At 48.4% G+C, this 10,684-nt stretch overlaps 10 non-coding genes and 1 pseudogene across 10 annotated transcripts; 9 read left to right on the top strand and 2 right to left on the bottom strand.

Moving 5' to 3' along the window:
• The first annotated feature begins 531 nt into the window (after positions 1 to 531).
• On the top strand, positions 532 to 695 carry LOC135045322 (U1 spliceosomal RNA). Its single transcript, XR_010237809.1, has one exon. It is a non-coding gene; the product is annotated as a U1 spliceosomal RNA (small nuclear RNA).
• A 152-nt stretch (positions 696 to 847) lies between these two features.
• Positions 848 to 1,010, top strand: LOC135045348 (U1 spliceosomal RNA). Its single transcript, XR_010237832.1, has one exon. It is a non-coding gene; the product is annotated as a U1 spliceosomal RNA (small nuclear RNA).
• A 674-nt stretch (positions 1,011 to 1,684) lies between these two features.
• Positions 1,685 to 1,848, top strand: LOC135045321 (U1 spliceosomal RNA). Its single transcript, XR_010237808.1, has one exon. It is a non-coding gene; the product is annotated as a U1 spliceosomal RNA (small nuclear RNA).
• Positions 1,849 to 2,000: 152 nt separating this feature from the next.
• LOC135045344 (U1 spliceosomal RNA) lies at positions 2,001 to 2,163 on the top strand. The gene has a single exon (XR_010237828.1). It is a non-coding gene; the product is annotated as a U1 spliceosomal RNA (small nuclear RNA).
• Positions 2,164 to 2,837: 674 nt separating this feature from the next.
• On the top strand, positions 2,838 to 3,001 carry LOC135045317 (U1 spliceosomal RNA). Its single transcript, XR_010237804.1, has one exon. It is a non-coding gene; the product is annotated as a U1 spliceosomal RNA (small nuclear RNA).
• Positions 3,002 to 3,153: 152 nt separating this feature from the next.
• LOC135045357 (U1 spliceosomal RNA) lies at positions 3,154 to 3,314 on the top strand. The gene has a single exon (XR_010237840.1). It is a non-coding gene; the product is annotated as a U1 spliceosomal RNA (small nuclear RNA).
• Positions 3,315 to 3,988: 674 nt separating this feature from the next.
• Positions 3,989 to 4,152, top strand: LOC135045326 (U1 spliceosomal RNA). The gene has a single exon (XR_010237813.1). It is a non-coding gene; the product is annotated as a U1 spliceosomal RNA (small nuclear RNA).
• A 152-nt stretch (positions 4,153 to 4,304) lies between these two features.
• On the top strand, positions 4,305 to 4,467 carry LOC135045347 (U1 spliceosomal RNA). Its single transcript, XR_010237831.1, has one exon. It is a non-coding gene; the product is annotated as a U1 spliceosomal RNA (small nuclear RNA).
• An 824-nt stretch (positions 4,468 to 5,291) lies between these two features.
• Positions 5,292 to 5,454, bottom strand: LOC135045339 (U1 spliceosomal RNA). The gene has a single exon (XR_010237823.1). It is a non-coding gene; the product is annotated as a U1 spliceosomal RNA (small nuclear RNA).
• A 152-nt stretch (positions 5,455 to 5,606) lies between these two features.
• Positions 5,607 to 5,770, bottom strand: LOC135045325 (U1 spliceosomal RNA). The gene has a single exon (XR_010237812.1). It is a non-coding gene; the product is annotated as a U1 spliceosomal RNA (small nuclear RNA).
• Positions 5,771 to 9,267: 3,497 nt separating this feature from the next.
• LOC135045307 (U1 spliceosomal RNA) lies at positions 9,268 to 9,446 on the top strand (annotated as a pseudogene).
• The last annotated feature ends 1,238 nt before the right edge of the window (positions 9,447 to 10,684 follow it).

Below are 10,684 nucleotides of genomic sequence, written 5' to 3'. Positions count from 1 at the left end.
AACTACAGGTAGTGCTGCAGGGCCCACACCCTTTTACTTGCCTTACAGAGCAGCTCTGGAGCTGTTACAGTGCCCAGCTGCTGCAAGAAATCAGCTTGAATGCTTCAGGGGATGGGGCATGGCCAACATGAGCCCCACACCAAAGGAGGGTGGAGGTGTTTAATGCGAACTAGGGGTCATCCAAGCACCGCAAAAGGCCACCATGCCCTGCACGCCCCTTTTCTCTTTTCATATGCAGATGAGGGTTGAAGCCAACTTTGACCCACTGCTTGGATGACATCACCGTATGCAAATCCGTCTTCTGCAGAACTTCCCCCAGGAATGCTTGGACTAGTTGTTGCATTTGGTTTGTTGTTTGGGGGTGCTTCAGTATTAGGCAGCCTTCTGCCCTCCCATGTTCATCTGAAAATATGTGTTCTCCCTGCAGTTGTTGTCCCCAGATGAAAGTTCCCTTGTGCTGCCTCAGTTGAATCTCCTTTACTTGACAGAGATGTGCATGAGCAGCGGCCCTCCCCAGCCCTATTCCAAATCATACTTATTTTGCATAGGAGATACCATGGTCATGAAGATTTTTCTCCCAGGGTGAGGTTCATTCATTGCATTTTGGGTATGCTGACCCCTGTGATTTCCCCAAATGTGGGAAACTTGACTGCATTATTTGTGGTAGTGGGAGACTGTGTTTGTGCTTTCCTCTGGTCAGCTCTGGTAAAAGTCAGATTTCTTTGTCTCAGATTTTCCTTTAGCCTTGTTCTTCTTTCGAGAGTTCCCTTGTGCTGCCTCAGTTGGATCTCCTTCACTTTACAGGGGGGTACCCGAGCAGCGACCCTCCCCAGCTCTAGCCCAACTCCTACTTACCTGCCAGGTGAGATACTATGATCATGAAGGTGCTTCTCCCAGGGCAAGGCTCACCCATTGTACTCTGGGTGTGCTGCTCCTGCGATTTCCCCAAATGTGGGAAACTTGACTGCATAATTTGTGTTTCCCCTGGTCGGCTCTCGTATAATTCAGATCTCTTTGTCACAGGTCTCTCTCCAGCCTAGTTTGCTGTCTGTTTCCACTTCTCTTTTCTTCAGCCGCTCCCTTCTATACCCTTGTGCACTATCCTGACTTCTCCTCCCGTCTGCTTACTTTGTGCCTTCCAATGCACAATGCAAACTACAGGTAGTGCTGCAGGGCCCACACCCTTTTACTTGCCTTACAGAGCAGCTCTGGAGCTGTTACAGTGCCCAGCTGCTGCAAGAAATCAGCTTGAATGCTTCAGGGGATGGGGCATGGCCAACATGAGCCCCACACCAAAGGAGGGTGGAGGTGTTTAATGCGAACTAGGGGTCATCCAAGCACCGCAAAAGGCCGCCATGCCCTGCACGCCCCTTTTCTCTTTTCATATGCAGATGAGGGTTGAAGCCAACTTTGACCCACTGCTTGGATGACATCACCGTATGCAAATCCGTCTTCTGCAGAACTTCCCCCAGGAATGCTTGCACTAGTTGTTGCATTTGGTTTGTTGTTTGGGGGTGCTTCAGTATTAGGCAGCCTTCTGCCCTCCCATGTTCATCTGAAAATATGTGTTCTCCCTGCAGTTGTTGTCCCAAGATGAGAGTTCCCTTGTGCTGCCTCAGTTGAATCTCCTTTACTTGACAGAGATGTGCATGAGCAGCGGCCCTCCCCAGCCCTATTCCAAATCATACTTATTTTGCATAGGAGATACCATGGTCATGAAGATTTTTCTCCCAGGGTGAGGTTCATTCATTGCATTTTGGGTATGCTGACCCCTGTGATTTCCCCAAATGTGGGAAACTTGACTGCATTATTTGTGGTAGTGGGAGACTGTGTTTGTGCTTTCCTCTGGTCAGCTCTGGTAAAAGTCAGATTTCTTTGTCTCAGATTTTCCTTTAGCCTTGTTCTTCTTTCGAGAGTTCCCTTGTGCTGCCTCAGTTGGATCTCCTTCACTTTACAGGGGGGTACCCGAGCAGCGACCCTCCCCAGCTCTAGCCCAACTCCTACTTACCTGCCAGGTGAGATACTATGATCATGAAGGTGCTTCTCCCAGGGCAAGGCTCACCCATTGTACTCTGGGTGTGCTGCTCCTGCAATTTCCCCAAATGTGGGAAACTTGACTGCATAATTTGTGTTTCCCCTGGTCGGCTCTCGTATAATTCAGATCTCTTTGTCTCAGGTCTCTCTCCAGCCTAGTTTGCTGTCTGTTTCCACTTCTCTTTTCTTCAGCCGCTCCCTTCTATACCCTTGTGCACTATCCTGACTTCTCCTCCCGTCTGCTTACTTTGTGCCTTCCAATGCACAATGCAAACTACAGGTAGTGCTGCAGGGCCCACACCCTTTTACTTGCCTTACAGAGCAGCTCTGGAGCTGTTACAGTGCCCAGCTGCTGCAAGAAATCAGCTTGAATGCTTCAGGGGATGGGGCATGGCCAACATGAGCCCCACACCAAAGGAGGGTGGAGGTGTTTAATGCGAACTACGGGTCATCCAAGCACCGCAAAAGGCCGCCATGCCCTGCACGCCCCTTTTCTCTTTTCATATGCAGATGAGGGTTGAAGCCAACTTTGACCCACTGCTTGGATGACATCACCGTATGCAAATCCGTCTTCTGCAGAACTTCCCCCAGGAATGCTTGCACTAGTTGTTGCATTTGGTTTGTTGTTTGGGGGTGCTTCAGTATTAGGCAGCCTTCTGCCCTCCCATGTTCATCTGAAAATATGTGTTCTCCCTGCAGTTGTTGACCCAAGATGAGAGTTCCCTTGTGCTGCCTCAGTTGAATCTCCTTTACTTGACAGAGATGTGCATGAGCAGCGGCCCTCCCCAGCCCTATTCCAAATCATGCTTATTTTGCATAGGAGATACCATGGTCATGAAGATTTTTCTCCCAGGGTGAGGTTCATTCATTGCATTTTGGGTATGCTGACCCCTGTGATTTCCCCAAATGTGGGAAACTTGACTGCATTATTTGTGGTAGTGGGGGACTGTGTTTGTGCTTTCCTCTGGTCAGCTCTGGTAAAAGTCAGATTTCTTTGTCTCAGATTTTCCTCTAGCCTTGTTCTTCTTTCGAGAGTTCCCTTGTGCTGCCTCAGTTGGATCTCCTTCACTTTACAGGGGGGTACCCGAGCAGCGACCCTCCCCAGCTCTAGCCCAACTCCTACTTACCTGCCAGGTGAGATACTATGATCATGAAGGTGCTTCTCCCAGGGCAAGGCTCACCCATTGCTCTGGGTGTGCTGCTCCTGCGATTTCCCCAAATGTGGGAAACTTGACTGCATAATTTGTGTTTCCCCTGGTCGGCTCTCGTATAATTCAGATCTCTTTGTCTCAGGTCTCTCTCCAGCCTAGTTTGCTGTCTGTTTCCACTTCTCTTTTCTTGAGCCGCTCCCTTCTATGCCCTTGCGCACTATCCTGACTTCTCCTCCTGTCTGCTTACTTTGTGCCTTCCAACGCACAATGCGAACTACAGGTAGTGCTGCAGGGCCCACACCCTTTTACTTGCCTTACAGAGCAGCTCTGGAGCTGTTACAGTGCCCAGCTGCTGCAAGAAATCAGCTTGAATGCTTCAGGGGCTGGGGCATAGCCAACATGAGCCCCACACCAAAGGAGGGTGGAGGTGTTTAATGCAAACTAGGGGTCAGCCAAGCGCCGCAAAAGGCCACCATGCCCTGCACGCCCCTTTTCTCTTTTCATATGCAGACGAGGGTTGAAGCCAACTTTGACCCACTGCTTGGATGACATCACCATATGCAAATCCATCTGCGGCAGGCCTTCCCCCAGGAATGCTTGCACTAGTTGTTGCATTTGGTTTGTTGTTTGGGGGTGCTTCAGTATTAGGCAGCCTTCTGCCCTCCCATGTTCATCTGAAAATATATGTTCTCCCTGCAGTTGTTGTCCCCAGATGAGAGTTCCCTTGTGTTGCCTCAGTTAAATCTCCTTTACTTGACAGAGATGTGCATGAGCAGCGGCCCTCCCCAGCCCTATTCCAAATCATACTTATTTTGCATAGGAGATACCATGGTCATGAAGATTTTTCTCCCAGGGTGAGGTTTATTCATTGCATTTTGGGTATGCTGACCCCTGTGATTTCCCCAAATGTGGGAAACTTGACTGTATTATTTGTGGTAGTGGGAGGCTGTGTTTGTGATTTCTTCTGGTCAGCTCTGGTAAAAGTCAGATTTCTTTGTCTCAGATTTTCCTTTAGCCTTGTTCTTCTTTCGAGAGTTCCCTTGTGCTGCCTCAGTTGGATCTCCTTCACTTTACAGGGGGGTACCCGAGCAGCGACCCTCCCCAGCTCTAGCCCAACTCCTACTTACCTGCCAGGTGAGATACTATGATCATGAAGGTGCTTCTCCCAGGGCAAGGCTCACCCATTGTACTCTGGGTGTGCTGCTCCTGCGATTTCCCCAAATGTGGGAAACTTGACTGCATAATTTGTGTTTCCCCTGGTCGGCTCTCGTATAATTCAGATCTCTTTGTCTCAGGTCTCTCTCCAGCCTAGTTTGCTGTCTGTTTCCACTTCTCTTTTCTTCAGCCGCTCCCTTCTATACCCTTGTGCACTATCCTGACTTCTCCTCCCGTCTGCTTACTTTGTGCCTTCCAATGCACAATGCAAACTACAGGTAGTGCTGCAGGGCCCACACCCTTTTACTTGCCTTACAGAGCAGCTCTGGAGCTGTTACAGTGGCCAGCTGCTGCAAGAAATCAGCTTGAATGCTTCAGGGGCTGGGGAATAGCCAACATGAGCCCCACACCGAAGGAGGGTGGAGGTGTTTAATGCAAACTAGGGGTCAGTCAAGCGCCGCAAAAGGCCACCATGCCCTGCACGCCCCTTTTCTGTTTTCATATGCAGACGAGGGTTGAAGCCACCTTTGACCAACTGCTTGGATGACATCACCACAAATCCATCTGCGGCAGGCCTTCCCCCAGGAATGCTTGCACTAGTTGTTGCATTTGGTTTGTTGTTTGGGGGTGCTTCAGTATTAGGCAGCCTTCTGCTCCACCCTCCTTTGGTGTGGGGCTCATGTTGGCCATGTCCCATCCCCTGAAGCATTCAAGCAGATTTCTTGCAGCAGCTGGGCACTGTAACAGCTCCAGAGACGCTCTGTAAGGCAAGTAAAAGGGTGTGGGCCCTGCAGCACTACCTGTAGTTTGCATTGTGCATTGGAAGGCACAAAGTAAGCAGACGGGAGGAGAAGTCAGGATAGTGCACAAGGGTATAGAAGGGAGCGGCTGAAGAAAAGAGAAGTGGAAACAGACAGCAAACTAGGCTGGAGAGAGATCTGAGACAAAGAGATCTGAATTATACGAGAGCCGACCAGGGGAAACACAAATTATGCAGTCAAGTTTCCCACATTTGGGGAAATCGCAGGGGCAGCACACCCAGAGTGCAATGGGTGAGCCTTGCCCTGGGAGAAGCACCTTCATGATCATAGTATCTCACCTGGCAGGTAAGTAGGAGTTGGGCTAGAGCTGGGGAGGGTCGCTGCTCGGGCACCCCCCTGTTAAGTGAAGGAGATCCAACTGAGGCAGCACAAGGGAACTCTCGAAAGAAGAACAAGGCTAAAGGAAAATCTGAAACAAAGAAATCTGACTTTTACCAGAGCTGACCAGAAGAAATCACAAACACAGCCTCCCACTACCACAAATAATGCAGTCGAGTTTCCCACATTTGGGGAAATCACAGGGGTCAGCATACCCAAAATGCAATGAATGAACCTCACCCTGGGAGAAAAATCTTCATGACCATGGTATCTCCTATGCAAAATAAGTATGATTTGGAATAGGGCTGGGGAGGGCCGCTGCTCATGCACATCTCTGTCAAGTAAAGGAGATTCAACTGAGGCAGCACAAGGGAACTCTCATCTTGGGACAACAACTGCAGGGAGAACATATATTTTCAGATGAACATGGGAGGGCAGAAGGCTGCCTAATACTGAAGCACCCCCAAACAACAAACCAAATGCAACAACTAGTGCAAGCATTCCTGGGGGAAGGCCTGCCGCAGATGGATTTGCATATGGTGATGTCATCCAAGCAGTTGGTCAAAGTTGGCTTCAACCCTCGTCTGCATATGAAAAGAGAAAAGGGGCGTGCAGGGCATGGTGGCCTTTTGCGGCGCTAGGCTGACCCCTAGTTTGCATTAAACACCTCCACCCTCCTTTGGTGTGGGGCTCATGTTGGCTATGCCCCAGCCCCTGAAGCATTCAAGCTGAATTCTTGCAGCAGCTGGGCACTGTAACAGCTCCAGAGCTGCTCTGTAAGGCAAGTAAAAGGGTGTGGGCCCTGCAGCACTACCTGTAGTTCGCAGATGGATTTGCCGCCATAGAATGCGCCTGCTGAATCGTGTTACAGATCCAGAGAGCAATAGTCTGCTTTGAAGCAGGGGTGCCAATCTTGTTGGCTGCATACAGGACAAACAGTGCTTCTGTTTTTCTGACTCTAGCCGTTCTGGCCACGTAAATTTTCAAAGCCCTGACCACATCAAGGGACTCGGAATCCTCCAAGTCACGCGTAGCCACAGGCATCACAATAGGTTGGTTCATATGAAAGGATGATTCCACTTTTAGCAGGAATTGAGGACGGGTCTGCAATTCCGCTGCCACCGCGCTACAACCCCGGCCGACGCAATTTCCGGTCTGAGTAAGGTACCAGAATGTGTGTAAATGGACTTTAGGGTAACCTCCTGCTTGCGGTCAGCAGGGTCCCTGATGGTAGCCGTATCCTGGGATGGCAGCGCTACCTTTTTGGATAAGCGTGTCAATGCTTTATCAACCCTAGGGGAGGATTCCCACCGTATCCTGTCCATTGGCGGGAAAGGATACGCCATAAGAATCCTTTTGGGAATCTGCAGCTTTTTGTCTGGAGATTCCCAAGCTTTTTCACATAATTCGTTCAACTCATGTGAGGGGGGAAAGGTTATCTCAGGTTTCTTTCCCTTATACATGTGTACCCTCGTGTCAGGGACAGGGGACTCTGTGATGTGCAAAACATCTTTTAGTGCAATAATCATATATCGAATACATTTAGCCAATTTTGGCTGTAACTTTGCATCATCGTAGTCGACACTGGAGTCAGAATCCGTGTCGGTATCTGTGTCAACTATTTGGGATAGTGGGCGCTTTTGAGACCCCGAAGGTCCCTGCGACATAGGGACAGGCATGGGTTGACTCCCTGACTGTTCCCTAGCTTCAGCTTTGTCTAATCTCTTGTGTAATAAGTTTACATTAGCACTTAAAACATTCCACATATCCATCCAGTCAGGTGTCGGCGTTGTCGATGGAGACACCACATTAATTTGCTCCTGCTCCTCTCTAGGAGAGCCTTCTACCTCAGACATGTCGACACACGTGTACCGACACACCATACACTCAGGGAATCCTCTTATCTGAGGACAGTTCCCCAACAAGGCCCTTTGGAGAGACAGAGAGAGAGAGTATGCCAGCACACACCCCAGCGCTATATGACCCAGGAAAAAAACACAATAATTTTATGTTTACCCAGTAGCGCTGTATTTCCATATATATATGCGCCTAATTATGTGCCCCCCTCTTCTTTAAGACCCTCTTTCTACCGTGGTATAAGCAGGGGAGAGTCCGTGGAGCTTCCCCTCAGCGGTGCTGTGGAGAAAATGGCGCTGGTGAGTGCTGAGGGAGAAGCCCCACCCCCTCAGCGACGGGCTTCTGTCCCGCTCAAATATAGTAAAAAAAAGGCGGGGGCTCTTATATATATATACAGTGCCTAGCTGCATATATATTTATTTTGCCAAAGAGAGGTCTATATTGCTGCCCAGGGCGTCCCCCCTGCGCCCTTCACCCTTACACTGACTGCCGTGTGAGAGGTGTATGGGAGCAATGGAGCACAGCTTTACTGCTGTGCGTTACCTCAGTGAAGATCATGAAGTCTTCCGCCGCCTCTGAAGTCTTCTTTTCTTCTCATACTCACCCGGCTTCTATCTTCCGGCTCTGCGAGGGGGACGGCGGCGCGGCGCTGGGACGGACGGCGAGGGTGAGACCTGCGTACCGATCCCTCTGGAGCTAATGCTGTACAGTAGCCTAAGAAGCAGAGCCTATCAACTCACAGAAGTAGGTGTGCATCTCTCCCCTCCGCCCCTCGATGCAGGGAGTCTGTTGCCAGCAGGCTCCCTGAAAATAAAAAAATCTAACAAATATACTTTCTGTCAGGAAACTCAGGAGAGCTCCCTGAAAAGCACCCAGTCTCCTCTGGGCACAGTAGTAAACTGAGGTCTGGAGGAGGGGCATAGAGGGAGGAGCCAGTGCACACCCAGATCTAAAGTCTTTCTTAAAGTGCCCATGTCTCCTGCGGAGCCCGTCTATCCCCCATGGTCCTTACGGAGTCCCCAGCATCCTCTAGGACGTAAGAGAAAAATTATGCTGGCAGAAAAATCCAATTGAGTGATTAAACAGCTCCAGAGCTGCTCTGTAAGGCAAGTAAAAGGGTGTGGGCCCTGCAGCACTACCTGTAGTTTGCATTGTGCATTGGAAGCCTAGTTTGCTGTCTGTTTCCACTTCTTTTTTCTTGAGCCCCTCCCGTCTATACCCTTGTGCACTATCCTGACTTCTCTTCCCGTCTGCTTACTTTGTGCCTTCCAAAGCACAATGCAAACTACAGGTAGTGCTGCAGGGCCCACACCCTTTTACTTGCCTTACAGAGCAGCTCTTGAGCTGTTACAGTGCCCAGCTGCTGCAAGAAATCAGCGTGAATGCTTCAGGGGCTGGGGCATGGCCAACATGAGCCCCACACCGAAGGAGGGTGGGGGTGTTTAATGCGAACTAGGGGTCTCGCACAATGCGAACTACAGGTAGTGCTGCAGGGCCCACACCCTTTTACTTGCCTTACAGAGCAGCTCTGGAGCTGTTACAGTGCCCAGCTGCTGCAAGAAATGTGAACTAGGTGTCATCCAAGTGCCGCAAAAGGCCGCCATGCCCTGCACGCCCCTTTTCTCTTTTCATATGCAGACGAGGGTTGAAGCCAACTTTGACCCACTGCTTGGATGACATCGCCATATGCAAATCCATCTGCTGCAGGCCTTCCCCCAGGAATGCTTGCACTAGTTGTTGCATTTGGTTTGTTGTTTGGGGGTGCTTCAGTATTAGGCAGCCTTCTGCCCTCCCATGTTCATCTGAAAATATGTGTTCTCCCTGCAGTTGTTGTCCCCAGATGAGAGTTCCCTTGTGCTGCCTCAGTTGAATCTCCTTTACTTGACAGAGATGTGCCTGAGCAGCGGCCCTCCCCAGCCCTATCCCAAATCATACTTATTTTGCATAGGAGATACCATGGTCATGAAGACTGTTCTCCCAGGGAGCGGTTCATTCATTGCATTCTGGGTATGCTGACCCCTGTGATTTCCCCAAATGTGGGAAACTCGACTGCATTATTTAATGCGAACTAGGGGTCATCCAAGCACCGCAAAAGGCCGCCATGCCCTGCATACCCCTTTTCTCTTTTCATAAGCAGACGAGGTTTGAAGCCAACTTTGACCCACTGCTTGGATGACATCACTTGCTGCCTTTCCAATGAAGCAAGTTTAATTTAATAATAGGTGAAAAACCATCCCTACAAAGGTGTTAATCAGATACTTGGCTTTGTGGACACTTTTCAGAGCACAAATTTGTTAGCATAAAATAAAGCCAGAAAATGAAGAGCTGTTTAATCACTCAATTGGATTTTTCTGCCAGCATATTTCTTTTTCTCTGCAACCCACTGCTAAATTGTGCTTCCTAGCTGTTTTTATAAAATCACTGAATCAAATCTAACTCTGATTACATCAGAGAAGGCCAGGTACCCTACACCATAACAGGGGGTTTGAAATTTTGACTTGTCTACTTAAAGATCACCAAAATCTGATAACAAGGTCAATTAAGTCTCTGGGTGGGATTGAACCACCAACCTTTTGGTTAATAGCCTTACACACTAACTGATTGCGCCACAGCAACACTTTGCAAAAGTCCATACTGACAAAGGCTAATAAGCATTCATCTAGAACGATTCCTAGAAACATTTTAAAAAGTCAATAATGTGGAGAGTTTTTGTAAGATGTTTCTTCCATCAACCAATGAAGAAACACATTGGTACTTTCCCATGATGAGTGAGTGCTTCAGGATCTTTTGCACTTACATGTGCAGCAGAGTACTGTAATGGAAGTGCTGGGTCCATAACCCAGAGGTAGGCAGATTGAAACTATCCTCTGCTATATGCATTTTTTTTTGTTAATTAAAGTAATCCAAAACTGGGATTGATATTTTTGCTCTTTTATTTTTACTTAAAGTACAATAACTTTTACCATTTTAATTTGTTTTAATAGTATATTGACAGTATTGTTTTCTTTCAAAAATCCAATTAATTTTCTTTACCCGATTATTAAAATGGTAATTGACAAAAACAAACTACATTGTCACCAGAAGAGCAATACAAAATGTACAAGTGATATATTAAAATCATCTTTCCAGCTTGAATTTCAATGATGCATTGGGGCAATGATTTTGTGAGAAACATCTTCACCCTTAAATAAAGATTTTCTTAATTCCTTACCTGTGTGCTAATTAGATATCACCTTGTTTTCATGTTAAACAGACTTCCACATGAGAAAACAGCAAAGATGCAGTGGCGTTAATGTTTCCTGGTGTCAACCTGTATTATTTCCGTAGATATTGAAATGAGGATGCATC

Source organism: Pseudophryne corroboree, unplaced genomic scaffold (genome assembly GCF_028390025.1).
Source record: "Pseudophryne corroboree isolate aPseCor3 unplaced genomic scaffold, aPseCor3.hap2 scaffold_900, whole genome shotgun sequence".
Classification (NCBI taxonomy): domain Eukaryota; kingdom Metazoa; phylum Chordata; class Amphibia; order Anura; family Myobatrachidae; genus Pseudophryne; species Pseudophryne corroboree.
This window is presented reverse-complemented; position numbering and strand designations above follow the sequence as displayed.